Here is a 27,030-nt window from a genome sequence, read left to right as displayed (position 1 = left end):
TTTTGTGTGTTGTTGACAATTTCTTTTTCCCACTTAATTTTATGTGCTGCGTAGATTATCTTTATGTATTGTCTTTTCCTCATATTCATTGTTGTTGATTTTGTTTCTTCTGTGTCTCTATTTTTTCTTGTATTTTATTTTGATGTGTAGGATAGTTTGTCTCCTTTGTGGTTACCTTATTATTTACCCCTATTTTTTTTTTCTAAATTTAAACCTAACTTTTATTTCTTTGTATTGCATTATCTTCCTCTCTGTATGGAAGATCTATGACTACATTTCTGAGTCCCTCTTGATGGTTTTAATATTGTCTTCTTTTACATAACAACATTGTTGTTACCCTGTTTTTTTTTTTAAATCTTGATTTTTTTTTTTTTGGATTTCCCTATCTGGGTTGACTTCTGATTGCTCTGCCCAGTGTTCTAGTCTTGGGTTCATACCTGATATTATTGATTTTCTAACCAAAGAACTCCCTTTAGTATTTCTTGTAGCTTTGATTTCGTTTTTACGAAGGCCCTAAACTTCTGTTTATCTGGGAATGTCCTAATTTCACCTTCATATTTGAGAGACAGTTTTGCTGGATATATGATTCTTGGCTGGCAATTTTTTTCCTTCAATTTTTGATATAATTCATCCCTTTGCCTTCTTGCCTGTGTGCTTTCTGCCCAGTAGTCTGAGCTTATTCTTATTGACTCTCCTTTGTAGGAGACTTTTCATTTATTCCTAGCTGCTCTTCAAGTTCTCTCTTTATCTTTGATTTTTGGAAGTTTGATTATAATATGTCTTGGTGACTTTCTTTTAACATTCACCTTATGTGGAGTTTGGTGAGGATCTTGGATAGATATCTTCTCATCTTTCATGATATCAGGGAATTTTTCTGCCAACAACTCTTCAACAATTGTCTCTGTATTTTCTGTTATCCCTCCCTGTTCTGGTACTCCAATCACTTGTAGGTTATTTCTCTTGATACAGTCCCACGTGATTCTTACGTTTTCCTCATTTTTTAAATTCTTTTATCTTGGTTTTCTTCAAATATATTAGTGCCAAGTGCTTTTCTTCAAGTTCAGAAATTCTGCTTTCCAGTTGCTCAAATCTGCTTCTTTGACTTTCCATTGAGTTGTCTACTTCTGTAATTTTATTGTTAATCTTCTGAATTTCTGATTGCTGTCTGTCTATGGATTTTTCCAGCTTATTAAATTTTTCATTATGTTCCTGGATAATCTTTTTAATTCCTTCAGTTGCTTTTTCTGTGTGTTCCTTGGCTTGTTCTGCATATTGCCTCATTTCCTTCCTGTGTCTCGAAGGGTTCTGTATATTAATCTTTTGTACTCTGCCTCTGATAATTCCAGGAATGCACTTTCATCTAGAAGATCCCTTGATTCTTTTTTTTTGAGAGCTCATTGCGGCAATCATGGTCCAAATCTTAAGTGACTTGATACTGACTGTTGTCTGTGAACCATCTATAATTTATTGTATTAGTTTATTTTATGTTTGCTTACTGTGTCATAGCTTCTTGCTTTGTTTTGTTTTCATATGTCCAAACGGGTAGCTTGAGTGAGCTAGCTTGATTATTTTCACCTTTGGAGCTCTGACGTCCTGTCCCCAGATTGCTAGAGCTGTTATCAGGTATATCAGTCTAGGATCCCATTCACTTTTCTTGCATGAATTCAGCTTAGGTGTCCAGGTAGCTGATCATCTAGTGTGTGGTACAGGCTCTGTCCTACAGTCTTATAGGGACAGGGGTGATTGGTGTAGGTACCGGTATCTGGTTGCAGGAGGAGGTAACACTCTGAACAAGGCAGGGGGTTGAGCATCATCCACCATGTGTCTCTGAGGAGAGTGTGTCCCTGTTCCCTAGAGCATACAAGTGGGTGGGTTCTGCAGACGGACCATAGGCGCCCAATGTTTTTGGTTGTAAGGACTGGGAGGTACCAGTTATTCTTGGACACCTGTCATGGGTGGCTCGGTTACCTGAGTGGAGCCACCAGTCCTTAGGCCCCTGATGGGAGTAGGTGAGGACCCTGTTTAATAGGCAAAACAATGTCAAACATCAAATACCCACCCCTCCACCACACAGCTGAAATGGTTGGAGTCTGTCAACAAGGGCCTATTCTCCTGAAATAAGCCTACAGGTCCATGCATAGGGCAGAGGTGCCCAATGTTCATGGACCGTTTATGCCTGGACAGGAGCTTCTTCTGTCTTGAGCTCCCCCAGTTAGTGGAGCTGGCAAATTATCTTTTCCCCCAATTGCAGATTTATTCCTTCTCTAAAGCCTTTCTAAAGCCAGGAGGTTGGCTCTAGGTGCTCAACAAGGCCTATCTCAGACCCATGGAAGTCAGCTGGTGAAGCCGGCTTGGGTCGGCAGCAGGAAGACGGTAAATATATGCAAGTACTTAGCTTTTGCTGAGAGCGGCATTCTTCTCTGTTCCAGAAGAGTGAGTCTGCTGTGTGGCTGGCTGCTTCTCCCTGAGGAAACTGCAGCGAAATGCTATACCAGCCTGCTGTCACCGCTCCAGTGGTGCCTGAGGGCTCCCCGCGATTCAGGTCCGGTAACTCCTCTCCACTTCTGAAGCATCTCTTCCTCCCCCTGCTCCTCAGTTCATTTTCTAAGCTTGCCTTTGATGCTGAGGGTTCCTAGTTTGTCATAAATATACTAGTTTCACTTGTTTTTGTGGATCTTTGTTGTAAAGAGGGCTTGCCAGAAGCGTGTGTCTATTCCGCCATCTTGACTCCGCCTCCTAATTTAACTACATTTTAGGAAACACGTCCTTGGTGGTACAAATGGTTAAGCGCTGGCTTATAGGTTGGTGGATCGAATCTACCCATAGGTACCTTGGAAGAAAGGCTTGGTAGTCTACTTCTGAAAGATCATAGCCATTAAATTCTGATGGAGTGCAGCTATACTCTGAAACACATGTGGTTGCCATGAGTGGGAATGGCATCAATGTCAACCAGTTTGTTCTTTTATGATTCTTGTTTTAGGAAAAGACTGTTGCCTATAGTAGCTACTTTTATTCAAAATATATCATCAATAACTTTATATCTCCTCCATCATATAATGAAGAGAGTTGCATCTGCAATATTTGTGGTGGAAATGCAGATGTGAATGCAATCTTTTCTTCCTGCTGCTCAGCTACATAAAGAATCATCTATAACAAGGTTTTGTTGCTTTGAGAGGAGCCCCGGTGGTGCAGCAGTTAAACCCTGGGCTGCAAACTGAAAGGTTGGCAGTTGGAACCCACCAGCCACTCCACGGGAGAAAGATGTGGAAGATGTGGCAGTCTGCTTCTGTAAAGATTACAGCCTTGAAAACCCGATGGAGCAATTCAACTCTGTCCAATAGGGTTTCCATGAGTCGGAATGTACTAAAGGGCACACAACAACATCCCTGCTCTCTACAATCCCAACTTGCTTTCAATGTGTCTAAATTCTTCTTTTTTTTTACACTAATTTTTGTCCTCAACTTTTCTGCTAAGGAGCCCTGATGGTGCAGTGGCTAAAATGCTCAGCTGCTAACCTAAATGTTGGCAGTTTGAACCCACCAGCTACTCTGCACAGAAAAGATGTGGTGGTCTGCTTCCATAGAGATTAACAGCCTTGGAAGCCCTATGTGGTAGTTCTACTCTGTCTATAGGGTCACTGTGAGTCAGAATTGACTCAATGCAGTGAGTTTGTTTTTTTTCCGTTTCAACTCTCTAGAATTTGGCTCTTTTCTGGATTTTGCTTCAACTTTGAGAGGCATCATGTAACTCAGCAGAAAGCCTCCCAGGACTTGAACTCAATACAACATGCTTCAGAATCTTGGCATTTATGTGTTTTTTTTTTCTTTCTTCTTTAATGCATCTATAAAATGCAAACAGTTAATAACATCTTTCATAATGTAATTAAGCAGACTGTTGAGATAACCTCAACCTTATTTATAGAAAATACTATATTCATGGTAACAAGTATTATTTTTATTATTACATAGATCTTGAATTTGCTAACACTTTTTCTTTTCCCTTTGTCTGATACGTTTGGTTCTCTTTCATGAATAGTTCCCATTTCAGTCCCCAGTCATACGGAAATCATCTTCCACTAGTTCTTCAAGTCATGCCTAGAAGTGCCAGTAAAATCAAGGCCTGTATCATGAAAACCCTGGTGGTGTAGTGGTTAAGTGCTACGGCTGCTAACCAAAGGGTCGGCAGTTTGAATCCACCAGGTGCTCCTTGGAAACTCTATGGGGCAGTTCTACTCTGTCCTGTAGGGCTGCTATGAGTTGGAATCTACTTGATGGCAGTGGGTTTTGTTTTGGTTCTTGATCATGGGGAAGCAAAATAACGTCTTAAAATATTTTGACTTATAGACATTTATGTATTACCTATTTAACTAACTAGCTAACTATCATCCTTCTTTCTGTTTATCAAACTATCCATTATCTCTAATTACTGTATTTATGGAATATATAAAATACCTTAATTTGACAGAGTCCAGGCACAAAAAGTGTAAATTGGGCAAAGATTAGTAAATGTTCAAAGTTTAGGAATAGCTTTTTTCTCTGAGTATGCCCATTTATCATAAATCCAGACCTATATTTTACAAGGCATTGGTCAGAATGTTTGACCCACCAGTTAGCTGAATAAGATAAGTAACATTCATTATTTTTGAGATGTAGATATCAAATGTTTGCCTTTTGGTGCAAGTTACAAATTTATGGATGTCAAATGAGAAGTGTTTTCAATTGGATATAAATAGTTTCCCTTACGTATTTACTGAAGGAGAAAACAAAATAATAAAACATTTTCAATTACAAATTTGATTAGCCAGTATTTATTTAAAAAAAAAAATTACAACCTGGTAATCTTATAATAATTTCTCAATGTCTTCAAAACAGCCTTATTTTACTATGTATTTATGACTCTTATAAGGCTTTATTAATTTTTACTGACATAGTTGACACTATATTTTGAAATCTCTTTTCATGAGTCTTCAATTCATTTAAAGATAACAACGCTCATTCTCCACATTACACTTGAGAACGAAAATAATTATGATCTATTTAGATAACAATGGCCTGTTTATCCACAGTTTTTGATTTGAAATTATGCTTCTAAAATCTTTATGCTATTTCAGGGCTCTTTTTTAACATTAAAATGTAGTAAATTTCTTGCAGTAGATTGCAAATTGAACCAATGCTTGTAAACTTGGTGGGTAACATTCTAGAAGAGAGGAAAATAAACCCAGGAGATGTCCAAGTTCTATAGGAATAAGACGTGCTGAACTTGGACAGAAGAATGTCCCCTACGAAACAAACACTAACCACTTAGGTCTCTACAGGGAAACTCGTAGTTTAGCGAGTCATCACAGTTCAGAGTTTTCTTATTCTCAGTCTTTCTGATAATTGTGTCAGCATTTATATAAATCTGCAATGCTTCTTACAGTACCAAGTTTACAAGATATCTGTACAAAATATATGCATATGAGGGAATCATCAACAGCATAAATTACCTGATGGTGGATTTTTTTTTTTATCCTTTTTTTTCTAGTCAGTATTTAAAAGCACCATAAATCCTGGCACTGTGCACCACCTGAAGATAGAAAGACTCCTGAGAGAACCGCTTATTTGAAGTCCAAAGAATGGGGAAGGGAACCATTATGAGACAGAGCCACGACTCATCTGTCAGTTTATTGTACTGTGGTAGCTTGCATGTTGCTGTGATGCTGGAAACTATGCCACTGGTATTTCGAATACCAGCAGCGTCACCCACGGTGGATAGATTTCAGCAGAGCTTCCAGACTAAGACAGACTGAGAGACAGGAGTCATTCTCTCTGACCAGAGGAACTGTGATCCAACAAGTGTGGAGAAATCCCTGTTGTTGTTATCTTCCTGCCTCTTGAACACAGAGCCAGATCTAGTATCTCAGGAACGGCATAGCAGAATGACAAGAACAAGCACTTGCTAACTAGCCAGAGGATCAGGAAGGTCCCTGGGATCCAGAGAATGTTGGGGAGATTAAACAAAGTGGTTGAGAATGGGATCTACCTCAGGGCTTCGTTGGGGAATATTGAGAAGCAGAAATAAGCCTATCAAAAAAGCAAAGAACACTGTCCATGTAAGTCATCAGAGAACTGGGAAAAATGGCTTAAAATGTCTTCTGTAAAGTTTTTGACTAACAGATGACTTTTAAAATGCGAATACTCAAAAAAGGAACTAAATTGATTTTTGCACCATCCTTCTATTAAATGCAAAATTCTGTACTTTTTTTTATAAGAAGGCAGCATGATGCAGGGAAAATACATAAGATTGTTGCCTTAGTTACCGAGTGCTCCTCTAACAGAAATACCACAAGTAGGTGGCTTTAAAGAGCACAGATATATTTTGTCACAATTCTTGAGGCTAAAAGTCCAAATCAGGGTCTCAGCCATGTTGATTCCTTCTTCATCAATAGCCCTGTGTGTTCTTTGGTTCCATGGCTTGTAGACAAGCCTCACATGGTGTCTGTCTTCCACCTTGCATGTGTGTGTGTGCCTGCGTGTCTGTGACTACACCCACTCCTCACTTATCAACATGGTTATAATCCAAAGATCAGGTTGTTATGCAAAACCAGCGTTATAGAAAACTGTAGGATTCTTTTTTTCTGTTTTCTGACCATCTATTTGTCCATAGATAGATAGGCAGGTAGATATAATTTAGGAAATATGATCATAGAAACAATAACAACTAAGATTTACTGACATGATGAGCACCATGACAAGTCAGGTATGGATTATTCCTCTGTGGTGAAAGAGACTTACAGGAAACAAAGCTGGATAAAGCCGGGCTATGTGACTGGAAAGCCCACAGCTTAACCACTTCACCTTCCTCCTGTGCTGAGTCAGAGCTTTCTTTGCGGAGCTGCTTCCAGGGCTCCACTCCTGTCTTAGTCACCTAATGCTGCTATAACAGAAATACCACAAGTGGATGGCTTTAACAAAGAGAAGTTTATTCTCTCATAGTCCAGTAGGCTAGAAGTCTGAAATCAGAGTGGTGGCTCCAGGGGAAAGCATTCTCTCTCTTTAGGCTCTGGAGGAAGAGCTTTGTGATCCCTCAGTCTTCCCTTGGCCTGAGAGAATCTCATCACAGGAACCTCAGGTCCAAAGGTCACACTCTGCTCCTGGCACTGCTTTCTCGGTGACATGAGGTCCCCAGAATCAGAGGTCAGACGAACAGGAGGCAGCCACAAAAAGCCAGAAGGTCTGCTTAGATTCAGATGCATGCCACCCCTCTGAGGAAACTCCCTTTCAACTGATTGGCTACTCACAGCAGATTCTATCATGGGAGTGATCACATATAAACACTGAGAATCATGGTCCAGCTAAGTTGAAATACACATTTTTGGGGGGGACATAACTCAATCCATGACAACTCTATCGCTACAAACCTTGAGTTCAAGATCCTGGAGCCTGCTCTGCCCTCCAGGCCTAGCTAATCACCAAGGCTCAGGGCTTCCTGCGAGGGCACTGGGGGCCTGGCCACATACCTGACCTCACCAAAGTGGAGGGTTCAGGCCCAATTCAGCTCACTTTGGGCATCACTTTGGGACGTCATTAAACTTGCATACATTTCTTCCAAACATTTCCTTCAATGTCTTTTTCCTCCCTTTCCACCCCACAGCAATTTTGAGATGGAGGGCCTCAGGCCATGTCGGAGCTGGAAACCCAGCTAGTCCTGTCCTGCATGCGTGTTCCCCAAAAGGCTGTGGCCATGATGGAGGCCGGCCCCTCATAGTGCCCCCACAGTTGGGAGGGAGCCAAGGGCATGGGACAGTGTGGGCAGTGCGGCCCATCTTCCTGTAGGCTACTTGAAGACCCTCCTCCAGCCATTGCCACTACACTCACTGCTTCCTTAATGTGTAAAATAGTCAGAAAGTAGATTTTTTACTATTGTCCTCATTGAGAAATCTCAGATAATGACACAGTCAATAAGTGAGTAGTAGGTGTAGTCTTGAACACATATTTTGGGGAACACAGTTCAATCCATAACATATGTGAAGTACAAACCCTGAATTCTTGCCCCAGTATCAGAACTAACTAACTGTATGGCCTTGGACAAGTCAACTGCTCCTATTGAGCTTTCTTTTCTTTATGTTAAAAATATAAGGTGTCTAATACATACAACTACCTTTAATTTTTTTAAAGATCTTAGGTCATATTAATAATGAGAAAGGAAAACATAATAACCTTTCCCTATAAACGTTTGAACACATAAATACCCGCCCTGGAAATATTATACTTGTCATTAATGAATCTTGATGGTTCATTATAATTGGATAGCATTTTCATACATATTAACCCATTCTATTCAAATGTAGCTCCAGGGAGATGGTAAAACTAATGTCACATTTGCATATTCTTTGAATTTATGTAGTATTGATTGATGATTTCATTAGTCTTATTGCTGCTCAGCGCTGTAGATAGAGAAGGGAAAATATTTTTCCCATATTTTACAACTGAGGATACCGAGGGTAAAATAGTTTAGTTGAATGATATAAAAGACACACTTTATAACACAAAGTCAAAATGCAAGACCAAGGGCTGTCAGTTTCCCGTGCTCTTCCTTCACATCACGCTGCTGCATTATTGAAAAATAAAATGATGTCCTTGAGGTCTCACTAAGTCTCAAGGTCAGAAATAGGATTCACATGCCCTGCCTCTCAGCCAATTACCTTTCCAGGCTAGTGCAATCTGGTTTTTCCACCATTAATTAACCATATGATCTTAGACAAATTATAATATCCTTTGGAACCTTACTTTTTTGTTCTTTAAAATAGGAACACTAAGATCAGTGTGACAGGGTTCTTATAAAATATTAGCATTATGAGGATGTCATTTAGTACAGCACCTCACATACAGCAACACAGTACCATATAGTACTTGTTATTAGCACCTATCTTTTTATATTACTTTTATGGATGTTGGGACAGTCTAAAAGTCACTGGCTCCCTGCTTCTCGGGCATATTTTATCGTGCCAGCTTAAGCTGTAATTGTTGTTGTTGTTGTTAGGTGCCGTCGAGTCTTTTCTGACTCATAGCGACTCTATGCACAACAGAACGAAACACTGCCCGGTCCTGCACCATGCTCACTATCGTTGTTATGCTTGAGCTCATTGTTGCAGCCAATGTGTCAATCCACCTCATTGAGGGTCTTCCTCTTTTCCGCTGACGCTGTACTCTGCCAAGATGTTATAGCCCCTGTAATCTACTAGTGTCAAGCCTCACCTACGTTCAGGAGGATGGGTGAGAATCAAGATCAGCTGAAAACTAATTCCTCTGAGGTGGAAGTAAGGCACAACCTCCACTCTCCAACTTTTTCACCATTTCTGACACCAGCCATCCTCCCCACAGCACTCTCTACTTCTCTGCTGGGTTGGAATGGCCACAGGGAACTCAGAGACTGTACTCACTATTATGAGGCTTATTAGGGAAGTAACAGGCTACAACTCAGGATCAGGGTCAACTTGAAAGTAACAGGAATAACTCGGGACACAGGATACAGTTCATCAACCAGGACAGCTTCCAGCCAAGACAGCTGTCAGCTCCTTTACATTTGTACGAAAAGGCAGGCCCTTGGCTCAAGCCTGCTGCCTCCGGCCCCCACTGGGCCTGGCTTCTGCTGCTGGGCTGAACTTGGGCAAGTGTTACAACTCTTTTGGCTCCACTGTCAAGTGCTCAGTGGCACCCCACTCCACTAGCAAGCCTCCTGCCCGAAGGTGCTCAGCCGTCTTGATTCACAGGATAGCAAGCCCACTGCAGCTGTCTCTTGCTGGCCTCCTGGTTCTTGCCAGTGCCTTGCACTGTCTTGTGCTCTCTCACTCTGTCACCAGTATTACGGCTCTCTCTGTCTCCTGGGTGTAGGAGGTTCTCAGCACAGGGACCCTGGGACCAAGGGACACATTCAGTTCTGGGTTCTTCTTCTTGATAGTAGTGAGGTCCTCCCAATCTCTGTGGGATTAGTCTTTATAAGCCTAGCAGGATGGCAAAACTGACCAATTCCTTTAGCAGGCCACAGTCATCTAGTCTGCATAATAATTGACCAATCCCTACGAGGGTTTTACTCACCTTATTTGCAGAGTAAACTGTCCAATCTTTTCCAGGGTTTTACTTAACTTATTTGTGTAGTAAACTGCCCAATCCCTCTGCAAGACTGGGGTCTAGCAAATCATCTTGGCAGAACTACAAACCCAGAGTCAGAAAGGCCACATATAAAGACAAACCTGTTTCACTGCAGGTGGCTTCTTTTTTGTCTTGTATTTGTGGGTTTATGCACATTCCTGAGTGTTTTCATGCCTGATAACTATATTCTCCTTTAGCGTCACAATGCGAAGGTGCTTTTAATTTTGATCATTGTGAACAATAACAACTTATATGTATTGAGGAATTACTAAATATCAGGTACCTTAGGTTTTTAGGAAACCCTGGTGGTGTGGTTAAGAGCCTCAGCTGCTAATCAAAAGGTTGGCAGTTCAAATCTACCAGATGCTCCTTGGAAACTGTATGGGGCAGTTCTACTCTGTTCTATAGGATTGCTATGAGTCGGAATAGACTCGATGGCGGTGAGTTCGGTTTTCATCTGGGGTAGGCTTTTAAATACTCATAGGAGTCACTTAAGGTACGTTGAATTATATAATTAAGGAAATAAGGCTTAGAAAATTAAATAAACTGGTAAAGCTTACATGGCATATAAGTGGCTGAGTTTTAAATCTATCTGTGTCTAAATAAATATTTGTGCTTTTAAACTACCAGGCTAAATCATTTCCTCCAGCAAGTATGAGTATTACACCCTCTCCTGCTCCTCAAATTCTGGAACCTGCTCAGGGATTCTATGCCACTTAAGGCAATACCCTCAGCACAGTACTTCACTTTAAAGCAAAGCTAGGTAATACAATTCCACAGATGCAACATACAGAGACTGCTAAATTTGAAAATGGCCACACAGCGTGAGTTTGACATCTCCAATTACTATATGAAAATTATTACTGAAAAAAGATAATAATTCTTACTTGGGGCTCACTGGATACGTGTTTTTTAGAAGCAATTTCTTGGCCATTTCAGAACAGCAATAGCTAGAAATACAAAGATGGTCTTACAAGCAGTGTCCCATGATGGCTTTATGAGATAAGACTTCTAAATTGCTTGATTCACTCACTTGTCATAGGCTCTGGAGATGTTTTCTCTGCTGATATACAAACATCTAATTGTTCTCTAGCATCCAAACAATGATAATGTGTTGTCTTCCTGTCATTGTGCAGTTTAATCCCAGAATAAGCAAACACTAAAGAATCATTGCAACTCCATATAATTTGGTGAAGCCGAACAGCTGCATTTTACTGAAAGCAAGACCAAGAAGGAATTTTGTATGCTAAAAGTTAATCAAGAGAAAAAAAAAAAAAAAAAGCCTGTTTCTAATAAGTCGATTCCCACTCCTAGTGACTCTACAGGACAGAGTAGAACTGTCCCATAGGGTTTCCAGTGAGTGGCTGGTGGATTCAGAATGCCGATCTCTTAGTTAGCAGCCGAGCTCTTAACCACTGCACTACTGGGGCTTCGAAGAGAAAAAAAACAGTGGTAGAAATTATATACTGATTTTCCTTTGCAAACCCAGTTACATCTGATCTGCTCAGTATACTGTATATTAAGACAATTTTGAAACCCTAGAGTTAAATATCAGGACTAAAATATGTACTAGTTAGGGACGTGTTAACACCTTATGTGAATAAAGCTATATGAGGTGCATACTGCTTTACATTTTTTAAATTACTGCTTTATTTATTCGTCTGTACAGCCTTGGTAACTGGTACATAATGTATTCTCAGTAAATGTTTCTTGAATAAATAGAAGGCACTTTTCACACATTCTTCCTTTTTATTTTTATAATAACCCTATGAAGTAGGTATTATTACCATTTTCCTTGTTTTACAGAAGAGTTAAGTAGTCTGATTTAAATAAAGAGAATTGTTCAAGGTCACTCAGGTAGAAAGTCATAGGCAAGAACTTGAATATAGTATGTTCCCCAACTTCAAATGCCGTATTCTTCCCATCACACTTGCCAGCTTCTCTCTGGAGAGAATTTGACCTGACTTGTAAAATATTATAATGTGTAAAAAAATCCATGTAAAATCAGCCTTACTTTTCCATCCTAGAATTTCTGTGTATTATATCATTCCCAAGGAGTCCTGGCGGCACAAATGATTAAGTCCTCAGCAGCTAAACTAAAAGTTGGCAGTTTGAAACCACAAGACAAGGAGAAGAACATTATGCTTGGTAAAGTACAGAGTCAGCAGAAAAGAGGAAGATGCTCAACAAGGTGGATTGCCACTGGCCGCAACAATGGGCTCAAGCATGACAACGGTTGTAAGGATAGTACAGGACCGGGCAGTGTTCCGTTCTGTTGTGCATAGGGTGGCTATGAGTTGATGACACCTAACAACAACAGAAGCTCCAGGGGAGAAAGACCTGGCACTCTGTTCCTGTAAAAATTTCAGTCAAGAAAACCCTATGGGGCAGTTCTACCCTGTTACATGGGGTCGCTATGAGTCGTAATCAACTTGAAGGCACCCAACAACGCAACATACTATTCCCAGATATCTTGAATTATCTTGCATCATACTGACTATTCACAACACTTAATATGTTTCTTTTTGTTCTTTGAATTTATCTTTTTCAACTGGTTTTCAAACAAAGACTTAGGGACATCCAAGGGAACAGTTATGCTAGAAGCAGAATGGAATATCCTTTGCAATTTTGACCTGGAGGAGAAGACTTATCTCTGGAAACTCATTTAGGAGAGAAGGATTAAGTTAAGCATTTAATGTCTAATGGTCCTTTGTATTGCTTAAGCAAAGAAAATGTGAAAATTACTATAGATTTTTCTAATGTATGCAAAAATACTTGACATGATATTACTTTGACTCTCCCTGGTAATCCAGGTGCAGCAAATCTACTCTGTTTCATCAAATTTGTATTTTGTGATCCAAGAAATTATCACAATGTTCAAAAACCACACAAAAGTTTTTAATAAATGCAAGACATCTGTTCAAGGATGCAATAAAATCCAATCCCATTGCTTTTGAGCCAATAGGGTTTCCAAGGAGCACATGCTGGATTCGAACTGCTGACCTTTTGGTTAGCAACCATAGCTCTTAACCACTATGCCATGCAGACACCATTAAAGCAATCACATTGCATAGCTTAAAAAAATCACTAACATAGAAGAGCGGGGCTTTAGTTGCACTGATGTGAGATGATTAAGAAAATTGCATGGAAAAAAGGAGTTTCTGTAACATATCTACAGTTAGGATAGTGGAATTTTTGGTCACAGCAAAAACAACTGAAATAATTGTGAAACTAATTGTTATATCTTCTTCCTGGTCCCTGAATATAAAAGAAAAGAAAAGAAACAAGAAAACACTGCCTTCAAGTCGATTCAAACTCATGGCAGTCACATAGGTTACAGAGTAGAACTGGTCTGTAGGATTTTCTTGTAATCTTTAAGGAAGCAGGTTGCCAGGCGTTTCTCCTGCAGCAGCTCTGGGTGGGTTTGGACAGTTTGGTTAGTCAAGCATAAGCCATTTGCACCACTCAGGGATCTTCTCCCATCAATGTTTTCTGTACTGTACTTCCTTGATAAGGAAGAGTCAAATGCCCATCTTCTCTCCACTTTTGTTTAGGTTTATCTTGTCATACATCCTTTAAACCTCATGGTAACACAGATGTCATCTTTTCAGCCCCTTCCAGACACCAGAACTAACTCTACAGCAACCTCTACACCCTTTGCTTAAATATATCCCTGGTGGAGAATATCATCAGGGTAAGAAGTGGTTCACACCAAGCTTTGCTTTTATTGACTAAACGGCCCCTCTAAAATATTCTCCCATTTGTCCTATTTTAATTCTTCTAAGAACGTAAGAACATTTTGTTTTCTTTCTCATAGAATGGGGAGGAAAAATATAAAAATAAAAAACTAAAACCTGCAAAAGCACTTGGAAGAGTACCCAGCACACAGAAAATACTTGATGAAAGTTAACTATTATTATTACCAGCTATCAGATTTTGGGCAAGACACAAGGTCTTTCTTTGTCTCAGGTTCTTCCTTTGTAAAATGAACATTCTAAAATGAACATTCCAAAAATATGTAGTAGACTAATAAGAATCCACTCTTCTGTAGGGCAGTGGTTGATAATAATAGCTATCTTATATTGATTTTAGAAGGACTAAGTGAGGGAATGAATATTAGGTACTTAATACAATGCCTGCTTGTTTGTGAACGCTCAGTAAATGTTAACTGGTGGTGAGGAATGATATTGGTGTTCACGGAAAAAAATAGATTATTGCTGCGATATGAATTCAGAGGAAAAGACTACAATAATAGCAAAGTCAAACAGAGATCTGGGGACTATATCCAAGAAAGTGCAAAGGGCATCTGTGGAGATACAGAAGAACAAGGAAATGACATGCCCTCAGGCATAAAACATGCTGCAACTTTCCCACTTTTGCTAGCAATTTAGTGCAGAAAATCAGAATAGAACCAAAGCGGAGGTGGAAGTGAGAAACTGAAAAATCCTAAGGGGGAAAGATAAGACTGAATGTAGTTAAAAACATTCAAAGTACACAAGCAAAACGATGCAGTGACCTGAAAAATGTGATCAGAATGATATAGTGGGTAGTGGTGGAGATTCAGCTCCCAACATCCAAGACAGGAAAAGGCCAATGCCAAATTCCAAATAGAAATTCTCCTAGGAGTCAGGATCTATGGGTTTTTCTCCTCCACAGAGTTTAGAACCGAGCACATTTGGACAACAGAAAAAGGAACATATGAGCTAGAATTGGGGTGGGAAAGTGGATAATTTCAGCTTCTGGTACATTTGTTGAAAGAATAAATGAACCAAGTAGAGAATGTGGGAAAGTGCTCCTAGAGAGTCTCTTTGTCTAATGGAAAGAGCCCAAGATTGGGAAACAAACAACCATGGTGCTCATCTCAAATCTGGTCCCTGTTGCCATTGTCATCAAGTCAATTCCTATTCATTGTGACTCTATAGGACAGCATAGAACTGTCCTATAGGATTTCCAAGGCTGAGATTTTTACAAAAGATGGCTGCCACATTTTTTTCCCACAGGCTGGCTGCTGGGTTCAAACTACTGACCTTTCAGTTAGCAGCCTAGCACTTAACCGCTGGACCACTAGTGTAAAAGTGGTTATTTAAATGCTACGCCTCATTAAAGAATTTCATTGAATTAGATGCATAATTACCAGATAAATACTTGAAGGCATATAAATGTGAGGCCCTAAAATTTCTAGACCAATCAAAGACCAATGAGTCTCCTAATAGCTAATACTTCAAATGGTTTTAATTACTAAACCCAAAAAGAAAATCAAAGAGAGAGCAAAGAGATTTTCCCATGGTAGGAGCACCAGTAAACTATATAATACTAGTATCAAAGGACAACTGTAACATTTACTCTGTAGATTAATCATGCAACATTTATTAGCTTCCCAAAGGTGGTGGGAGATAGTCACAGTTAAGTGTAGAAAATGTTAAATCCTGTCTGCCTCGGAAACCTTTTGGAAAAGTATTTATATTGAAATATTAACAATTCAAGAGCTCTATCAAAAGAAATTGGCTATCACATACAAAAAATATTAAGAAACAGAAATCGCTTTATTTTTTTTCATTTAAATTCTGTTTCATTTTAGCTTTTATATAGTAAAAATTTAGGGTAAAGACCCCTCAACTCAGCTTAGTTAAGTCTCAAGCTCTGGAAGAATTAATTTCTCTCTCTGTCATATTTTCTAGGCTCTGGTTCTTCTCTTCCAATGGGTGCCTATGACTTCTCCATCATTGCCCCTCTCTTATCTGTAATATGAGTGTGCATGTGCAGGTTTGCTGGAGTCATTAAATGATACCACTAACAGACACCGCCACCACCCATCTGCCAGTTTGTCATACGATGCTGGTTGCTTGTTGAGATGATGCTCGAAGCTATGTCACCAGAATTTCAAATACCAGGAGGGTGAACCATGGTGGGCAGGTTTCAGTTGAGCTTTCAGGTTAAGACAGATTAGGAAGATAGGCCTGGTGATCTGCTTATGAAAATTACTTGGTAGAAATGTGGATCACAACAGAACATTGACTCCCTTGATTTGGACATGTCATAAGAGGGGATCGATCACTGGAAGAAGACATTACATCTGGTTAACTAGAGTGCAAACTAGGGTGAAACTCTTAGTGAGATAGATTGGCACAGTGGCTGCAACAATGGGCTGAAACATGCTGCTGATCCTGAGGGCAACGCAGGCCTGGGCAATGCTTCATTCTGTTGTGCATAAAGTCATTATAAATTGCAGTTGAATTATTGCAGGGTAACAACAATCGGCACCAAGGCCACAGCTTTAGGAGATTCAATTTTTAGTGTGAGGAATATAAATCGTTCAGAATGATTGCTAAATAATTCTGCTTTCCTTGTTTTTTAATTCCTGTTCTCCTTCTGGAAAACCCTGGTGGCATAGTGGTTAAGAGTTCTACTGCTAATGAAAAGGTTGACAGTTTGAATCCACCAGGCACTACTTGGAAGCCCTACAGGGTAGTTGGGTAGTTCTTCTTTTTTTTTTTTTTTTTGGTTTTCTTTCTAGCTTTGGTTATTTTGAGGCTTTAATGGCCCAAATCAGGGTATGGCTCAGGCCCAGGGGAATGTAGCCATGTGTGCCACTATGTGTGCTTTGAAGGTAGAAAAGCAGAAGTTTATACTCTTGGATTATGTGTGGTGCAATACAGTAAAGCAGAAGAGTAAGTTCTAGGTACTCAGGGCCACACACAGCTAGTGACACAGGGTAGACTACATTGCATACTATGAGAAATATACTATGACAATAAGGCCAGGGGCTGACTGCAGAACAGACCACCAATGCTTATATACAAGTTCAAGTTGAAGACAATTGAGATAAGTCCATGAGAGCCAAAGTACGACCTTAAGTATATCACACCTGAATTTAGAGACCAGTTCAAGAATAGATTTGACACATTGAACACTAATGACCAAAGACAGACGAGTTGTAGAATGATATCAAGGATATCATACATGAAGAAAGCAAAAGGTCATTAAAAAGACAGGAAAGAAAGAAAAGGCCAAAATGGATGTCAGAAGAGACTCTGAAACTTGCTCTTGAATGTAGAGTAGCCAAAGTGGAAGGAAGAAATGATGAAGTAAAAGAGCTGAACAGAAGATTTCAAAGGGCTGCTCCAGAAGACCGAGTTAAATATTATAATGAAAAGTTCAAAGGCCTGGAGTTAAAAAAACAAAAGGGAAGAATATGCTAGGCATTTCTCAAACTGAAATAATTGAAGAAAATTAAAACTTTAGTTGAAATATTGAATAATTTTATGGGCAAAACGTTGAATGACACAGGAAATATCAAAAAAAGATGGAACAAATACTCAGAGTCACTGTACCAAAAAGAATCGGTTGACTTTCAGTTATTTCAGAAGGTAGTATATGATCAAGGATTGATGGTATTGAAAGAAGTCCCAGATGCACTGAAGGTATTGGTGAAAAAGAAGTCTCCAGGAATTGAGAGAATACCAACTGACATGTCTCAACAAACATGCAATGCTGGAAGCACTCACTTGTCTATGCCAAGAAATTTGGAAGATGTCTACCTGGCCAACCAACCAGAAGAAGTCCATATTTGTGCCCATTACAAAGAAAGGCGATCCAACAGAATATGGAAATTACTGAACAATATCATGAATATCACATGCAAGTAAAATTTTGCTGAGGAAAATTAAAAAATAGTGCAGCAGTGCATGGACAGGAAACTGCCAGAAATTCAAGCCAGATTCAGAAGGGGACATTGAGTGAATGATATCATTGCTGATGTCAGATGGATCTTGGCTGAAAGCAGAGAATTCTAGAAAGATGTTTAAGTGTCTTATTGACTATGATAAGGCATTCGACTGTGTGGATCATAACAAATTATAAATAATATTGCAAAAAATGGAAATTCCAGAACACATAATTGTGTTCATACAGAACCAGTACATAGGCCAAGAAGGTGTCCTTAGAACAGAATAAGGGGATAGTGCCTATTTTAAAATCAGGAAAAGTGTGTCAGGGTTTTATTCTTTCACCATACTTGTTCAATCTTTATGCTGAACAAATAATCCTAGAAGCTGGACTATATGAAGAAAGAACACTGCATCAGGATTGGAGGAAGATTCATTAACAACCTTTGATATACAGACGACACAACCACGCTTGCTGAAAGAGGATTTGGAGCACTTATTGATGAAGGTCAAAGACTACAGCCTTTAGTATGAGTTGCACCTCAAAGTAAAGAAAGCAAAAGTCCTCACTACTGGACCAATAAACAACATCGTGATAAATACAGAAAAGACTGAAGTTGTCAAGGGTTTCATTTTACTTAGATCCACAATCAACGCCTATGGAAGCCCAATCAAGAAATCAAAGACACATTGCATTGGGCAAGTCTGCTGTAAAAAGACCTCATTAAAGTGTTAAAAAGCAAAGATGTCACTTTGAGGACTAAGGTGTGCCTGATTCAAGCCATGATATTTTCAATGTCCTCACATGCATGTGAAAGCTGGACAATGAATAAAGAAGATCAAAGAAGAATCGATGCCTTTGAATTATGGTGTTGGTGAAGAATATTGAATATACCTTGAACTGCCAGAAGAATGAACAAATCTGCCTTGGAAGAAGTACAGCCAGAATCCTCCTTAAAAGCAAGGATTGCAAGACTTTGTCTCACGTACTAAGGACATGTTATAAAGAGAGAGTGGTCCCTGGAGAAGGACATCGTACTTGATAAAGTAGAGGGTCAGTGAAAAAGAGGAAGATCCTCAGTGAGATGGATTGACACGGCGGTTGCAACAATAGGCTCAAACATAGCGTACATGGTGTTGTGCAGGGCAACTTTTAATTCTCTTGTACCTTTGTTCACTATGCATCAGAATTGACTCAACGGCACCCAAAACAACAATGAGAAAAATGCATTTCTCTGGAACCAGCAGCAGAGAATTTGGGGATTCAGCGGTCTATTGAAATCATGTCTTTCATTTGAGACATGAAACATTCTTGGATACAAAACTGTCTTTATATTCCTTAGTTCTGATTTTAACTTAGAGACACAGCATGTTCATCTTTCCCAACTCGCTCTGATCCTGTAATAACTGCTTGAGACTACTTTTTACAAAAGGTAACTCTTGTGATATCACTGTGTCTTCAGGCTGTAGCTCACAAAGTGATGGCTGTCTTGGTTTCAGATGTCAGATGAAACCAAACAAACACAGCAATTCCTTCTAAAATACAATTTTTACTTTTGATCACAAGAGGGAATGTTGTTGCTATTGGCTTCAGTAAATAAAGCAATCAAATTGAAAACCTTGATTTCTGTTTATTTTCTATAAAAGAGTAAGGACAGTCAAAGTCCTCTTGACAGTGGCACTATGATTTGGCTTTGTACAAGCTCATTTCCTGCTGGGTTTCTGACAGTTTGACAGATGCTGTGTCTTGCTGAAAAATCTGAGCCTGTAGAGAACCTTTGAAGACCTGGTAACATTCTTCCTCTGGGGAACTTCTTTCCTTTCAAGGCTGCCATTTCTGCTGTAGTGTAGGCGTTTCTGCAAGGTGACTGAGCTAAACAAGTGGGACGTGGATGAATTCTACCTGGGGCTCCTGGAGGCAGTGGAGCACCCTGAATTCTGAAACAATGAACAGAGCTGGGGCATCCCTATGAAATAAATCCCCATAAAGGCAATTCATAGTCAGGGTACTGCCACCATAAAGTAACCAGTAATATCATCCCATGCATAGCTTGCCCAAGAGCCTTTTAGGCTGATATGCAAGCATCTTCTGGTATTATCTAGACAATGTGGTGTATGAAAGATTATTTTGAAATGTAGAGTAGAAAGGATAACAAGAGTTGCCCTCTTTTGCCAGTCCTAATCACACCTTACTGAAATAAACTATTTGCCTGTTTTCCAAAGAAATGGTTAATTCTTTTGGACAGGATGTTTGTTTCATCACTCTATATATACTAATACTTGTACAAAGTGGAAAATCAGAATACCGTGAAGACTGACGAAGAAACAGAAAAATAGCACATAAAATGATTGGAGATAAGAAAATAATTTATTATGTGGTAAGTGATATGAAGATAAATGGTTCATTATAGAAAAAAAATTGACATTTATTCCACTTAAATCTTTAATCTTTAATCCATTTTCACATGAGGTAAATATCCAACTTAGTTTTCTTTTGGAATATGACATTAAAACACAACCAGAAAACCTTAAAGGTCTGTATCTATGGGACAGTTTTACTCTGTACTCATGGTGTCACAATGAGTCAGAATCTGGCAACTAACAACCACAACAAAAACAATGATATGCCACTGGTGGAAGGCATTTTTCTGTTACAGCAATCAGGAATTAAATTGTCCATAGTGAAAGCTGAAGTAGTAGTGACTTAAACAGGTGTTTCCGGTAGGCAGTCCGGGGTGAGGAAGGCAGCTCCACAAGGTCATCAGGCTTATTCTCATTCTGGTTTTGGCTTTCACTCTCTCACTGTGTGTGTGTGGCGGGGAGGGGGGGGGTTGGGGAGGGAGTGATGGGGCGTGTGGTGACACGTGAATATTCAGCCATTCCTAGATTGATGTTCATTTTCCCAATGCAGTTGCTGAACCTCCAGGTCTTGTGAGGACATTCCTATCATCACATTCCAATGCTAAAAGCAATATGGCAAGAGGTTAACAAGGTCAACCGTCCTTTAAAGAACTTTTTCAGAAGTTCAACTTAGTTTCCACTAGTCACGTGAGCAGCTGCAGGCAAGGGCAGGTGACCAGCCACAATTTGTGGGGATCTTTTACAGGAGAGAATCAGCTTGGGCAGACAATCAGTATTCTGTCACAGCCTCAAAAGTTCATGCACACAAACTTTCCATATCACATTACTACTTATCATAACATATTTTAAAGAACGATCAGATTCTTATAACCATAATTTTTACTAATATGTTTATCAAAACAGAAATTACAATAGTGAAAATCTGGAAGCAGCATAACTGTTCAATAATAGCAGAATGGTTAACTTAGTCATGGAAACCCTGGTGGCGTAGTGGTTAAGAAGTACAGCTACTAACTAAAAGTTCAGCAGTTTGAATCCACCAGGAGCTCCTTAGAAACTGTGGGGCAGTTCTACTTTGTCCTATAGGGTCACTATGAGTCAGAATCAACTTGATGGCAATGAGTTTGGATATTATTCATTTACTAAAACAAGGTTTACAAATACTGAGCAAATAAAATTAACAGTCAAACCATTTAAAAGTTGTGGGAAAAAAAAAAAATCCCTAATCTTCTTTCTACCTATAGATAGTTAACAGACACTAGTGTCCTCAGATAAAATTTTAACAGTGCATATGACTGATTTGTGAGACTGTAGCAATTTTTTTTTTTTTACTTATCATTGTTCATTTATGCTTTCCAAATACTATACAACATTTTTATTATTTTGGTGTCAAAAATATATCATTAGTATATTTCAAATGAAACATATAGTCAATATTTTAACAGGTACTGTTAAAAGGGAATTCTCAGATAATGATGAGAATGTAAATTGGCCTTTTTTTTTTTCTGGAGGTTTATTTAACAACATTTATTTAAAGCTTTGAATTTCATCCCTCTTATAAGGGTCACTGTGACAGAATCGACTCGACGGCAGTGGGTTTGGTTTTGGTTTTGGTACCTTAGTGATAGAGCCCTGGTGGTGCCGTGGTTAAAAGCTTGGCTGCTAATCAAAAGGTTAGTAGTCTGAATCCACCAGCTGCTCCTTGGAAACCCTATGGCGATGTTCTACTCCGTTCTATGAGGTTTGGTTTTGGGGTTTACCTTAATGACAAACTTTATTCTGTTCCCTAGTTACACAGTGTCCTCTAGTGGCCAGGTCAGTTCTACCCTTTCAAACAAATGGCCTTTGCCTTAGCTTCAGGAATTTCCAAAATTGAAACATTTTATGTATTTGCTTTTCCATTGTAAAATAATTTTATGTAATTCAACATGATGTAGTTGTATTTTAATTATTTTTGGTAAAGCAAATATAATTCAATGAACAATCTTTGAATTAAAAAATATTTTTAAATGAATTTGCAGGTTATCAATGACAAATCCAAAATATATTTGAAAATGGTAAAAATAAGACAAGGTAGGAGGAAAGTTTGTGGTGAAGTGCACAAGTGACCTACTTTTTTTTTATACATAACTGTTAGAAGAGTGGGGATAATAATGATCAGGAGCAATTTTAATTTTATTTACGTATATGGAGAAATCATCAGATTAAATAGTGTGCATACGGAGCTTGTCCAGATAAAACGTGGAAGCCAAAATGTCCAAAACCAGGAGAAAAGACAGCCAATCAACAATAAAATCAACAGTTGGACAAAAAATCTACTGCATGTAGAATTAATTAATAGACTAGCCTGAAAATATTGAATATAAACATTTTGAGAATGTGGCTTCTAAGAAGAAAACCACACCATCTATGACATGATGATGCCAAAGACAGTAAACTGAATTGATCAGTTGCTATTGCTAGATTACCCCCATGTGTCTGTCAGTTGCTCCGTCTGTGGGGGCTTGTGTGTTGCTGTGATGCTGGAAGCTATGCCACCTATATTCAGATACCAGCAGGGTCACCCATGGAGAACAGGTTTCAGCTGAGCTTCCAGACTAAGACAGACTAGGAAGAAGGACCCAGCAGTCTACTTCTGAAAAATATTAGCCAGTGAAAACCTCAAGAATAGCAGCAGAACATTGTCTGATATAGTGCTGGAAGATGAGCCCCCCAGGTTGGAAGGCACTCAAAAGATGACTGGGGAAGAGCTGCCTCCACAAAGTAGAGTGACCTTAATGACATGGATGGAGTACAGCTTTCAGAACCTTCATTGGCTGATGTGGCGTGACTCAAAATGAGGAGAAACAGCTGCAAACATCTATTAATAATCGGAACCTGGAATGTATGAAGTATGAACCTAGGAAAATTGGAAATCATCAAAAATGAAATGGAACACATAAACATCGATATCCTAGGCATTAGTGAGCTGAAATGGACTGCTATTGGCCATTTTGAGTTGGACAATGATATAGTCTACTATGCTGGGAATGACAACTTGAAGGGGAATGGTGTTGCATTCATTGTCAAACAGAACATTTCAAGATCTATGCTGAAGTACAATGCTGTCTATGATAGGGTAATATCCATATGCCTAAAAAAGAAGACCAGTTAATACGACTATTATTCAAATTTACTCACCAACCACTAGGGCCAAAGATGAAGAAATAGAAGATTTTTATCAGCTGCTGTAGTCTGAAATTGATCAAACATGCAATCAAGATGCATTGATAATTACTGGTGATTGGAATGCAAAAGTTGGAAACAAAGAAGGATCAGTAGTTGGAAAATATGGCCCTGGTGATAGAAACAATACCAGAGATCGAATGATAGAATTTTGCAAGACCAACGGCTTCTTCATTGCAAATACCTTCTTTCACCAACATAAACTGCAACTATACACATGGACCTCACCAGATGGAACACACAGGAATCAAATTGACTACATCTGTGGAAAAAGACAATGGAAAAGCTCAATATCATCAGTCAGAACAAGGCCAGGGGCCGACTGTGGAACAGACCATCAATTGCTCATATGCAAGTTCAAGCTGAAACTGAAGAAAATCAGAGCAAGTGCATGAGAGCAAAAATATGACCTTGAGTATATCCCACCTGAATTTAGAGACCATCTGAAGAATAGATTTGATGCATTGATCACTAGTGACCGCAGACCAGACGAGTTGTGGAATGACATCAAGGACATCATACATGAAGAATGCAAGAGGTCATTGAAAAGACAGGAAAGAAAGAAAAACCAAGATGGATATCAGAGGAGACTCTGAAACTTGCTCTTGGACATCGAGCAGCTAAAGCAAAAGGAAGAATTGATGAAGTAAAAGAACTGAACAGAAGATTTCAAAGGGTAGCTCAAGAAGACAAAGTGAAGTATTATAATGACATGTGCAAAGAGCTGGAGATGGAAAACCAAAAGGGAAGAACATGCTCAGCGTTTCTCAAGCTGAAAAAACTGAGGAAAAAATTCAAGCCTTGAGTTGCAATAGTGAAGGATTCCATGGGGAAAATATTAAATGTTGCAGAAGCATCAAAAGAAGATGGAAGAAATACACAGAGTCATTATACCAAAAAGAATTAGTCAATGGTCAACCACTCCAAGAGACAGCATATGATCAGGAACCAATGGTACTGAAGGAAGAAGTCCAAGCTGCTCTGAAGGCACTGGCAAAAAACAAGGCTCCAGGAATTGATGGAATATCAATTGAGATGTTCCAACAAACAGATGCAACACTGGGGGTACTCACTGGTCTATGCCAAGAAATATGTAAGACAGCTTCCTGGCCAAATGACTGGAAAAGATCCTTATTTATGCCTATTCCCAAGAAAAGTGATCCAACCAAATGTGAAAATTATAGAACAATATCATTGATATCACACACAAGCAAAATTTTGCTGAAGATCATTCAAAAACAGCTTCAGCAGTATATCGACAGGGAACTGTCAGAAATTCAGACCAGTTTCAGAAGAGAACGTGGAATCAGGAATATCACTGCTGATGTCAGATGGATCCTGGCTGAAAGCAGAGATTACTAGAAGGATGTTAACGTGTGTTTCATTGACTATGCAAAGGCATTCGACTGTGTGGATCATAACAAATTATGGATAACATTGCGAAGAATGGGAATTCCAGAACATTTAATCGTGCTCATGAGGAACCTTTACATAGATCAAGAGGCAGTTGTTTGGACAGAACAAGAGGATACTGATTGGTTTAAAGTCAGGAAAAGAGAGCTTCAGGGTTGTATTCTTTCACTGTACCCATTCAATCTGTACGCTGAACAAATAATATGAGAAGCTGGACTATATGAAGAAGAACGAAGCATCAGGATTGGAGGAAGACGCATTAACAACCTGCATTATGCAGATGACACGGCCTTGCTTGCTGAAAGTGATAAGAACTTGAATCATTTACTAATGAAGATGAAAGAGCACACAGCCTTCAGTATGGATTACACCTCAACACAAAGAAAAAGAAAATTCTCACAACTGGACCAATGAGCAACATCATGATAAATGGAGAAAAGATTGAAGTTGTCAAGGATTTCATTTTACTTGGATCCACAATCAACAGCCGTGGAAGCAGCAGTCAAGAATTCAAGAGACGCATTGCATTGGGTAAGTCTGCTGCAAAGGACCTCTTTAAAGTGTTGAAGAGCAAAGATGTCACTTTGAAGACTAAGGTGTGCCTGACCCAAGTCATGGTATTTTCAACTGCATCATATGCATGCGAAAAGAACATGGAAGAAGACTTGTTGATGCCATTGAATTGTGGTGTTGGTGAAGAATATTGAATATACCATGGACTGCCAAAAGAATGAGCAAATCTGTCTTGGAAGAAATACAACCAGAATGCTCCTTAGAAGGAAGGATGGTAAGACTGAGCCTTACATACTTTGAACATGTTGTCAGGAGGGATTAGTCTCTGGAGAAGGACATCATGCTTGGAAAATTACAAGGTCAGCGGAAAAGAGGAAGACCTCAACGAGGTGGATTGACACAGTGGCTGCAACAATGAGCTCAAGGGTAACAACGATTTTAAGGGATGGCTCAGGACTGGGCAGTGTTTCGTTCTGTTGTGCGTAGGGCCACTATGAGTCGGAACCAACTTGACAGCACCTAACAACAACAACATTTATTGTCCAGCTTTGGCATGCACATGAGATGATTGAAAATACCATGGCTTGGGTCAGGCACACCTTAGTCCTCAAAGTGACATCTATAACCAGTTCTAGAGAACATTTTTGGGACATGGTGGCAAATTTGCTTGTAGAGTTTACTGTAATATAAGATAAAATGCATTGCCATGCAAAGGTGGAGATTATGAACTCAAGAAAGCATAACATAGAATAGATTGTATAGTATAATTTTATTTTAGTGAAAAAAAATACATTTGAATATAAGCAAAACGAATATCTGGGAAGATGTATCAAAAGGTAAGGAAAGTAATAGTGCCTTGGTGACGAAAATACAGTATTTTTCTTTTTTTTTTTTTGTGTGTGTGTGATCTGAGTTCTCACAGTTGTGGGATAAAAATGTTATTTTATTAAACATAAGATGTCATTCTTGTGTGACACATTAGCTTCTTAAGAGGTTTTTTCAGTTCCTCAAAATGGTGACTAATAGTGGGTTAAGTAGATACTCTGGCAGCTGGTCTTAAGATGAAGATCATTTTGAATGGATAGAAAGGGGGCAGATGGACATGTGTGAAATCAGAGTTCACAGATAGAAAATAACCCCAAAGCCACAGGTATCTGGCCCAACCATACTTTTCTTCATGGATCCAGATAGCATTAAGATTTCCTGGGACATTTTTGCTAGGAAATGTCATCCAGTACCAGAAGTTTGTCCGCACACTTGCATGGTGTCTGCAAAGACCAAGCTGCAACAAAGGTAAATCCTGACACTCTCTGAATGGAGATAGATCATGAAATATTCAGCATGGAGACATCTCACAGCACCTTCTCAAGTTCATTAACACTTTATGTTGTTTTTTATAACCTGGTACACCTGGATAGCTTTGTCTTAATGAGAAACAAATATCTGAACTTCCCAATTGTCAAAACAATACAAAAGAAATGCTTTCATTGACTTTTCCTCTTTGGATGATTTCTGCCCATCTGTTTGTATTGCTATATTATTTCTTTCTTTTAATTTGTTTTTGAAAAGCTTGTGAATCATGCATCTGGAATAAACAAGGTGATTCTAACACATACTTTACTCCTATAAATAAAAAATCTCAAAAGTCTATTTTATAAAGTTAGTCATCACATTCATTTACCTATGGAAAGAATACAAACTTCAATCATGAAACATGTGTTTTC

This window comes from Loxodonta africana, chromosome 6 (assembly GCF_030014295.1).
Source record: "Loxodonta africana isolate mLoxAfr1 chromosome 6, mLoxAfr1.hap2, whole genome shotgun sequence".
NCBI lineage: Eukaryota > Metazoa > Chordata > Mammalia > Proboscidea > Elephantidae > Loxodonta > Loxodonta africana.
This window is presented reverse-complemented; position numbering follows the sequence as displayed.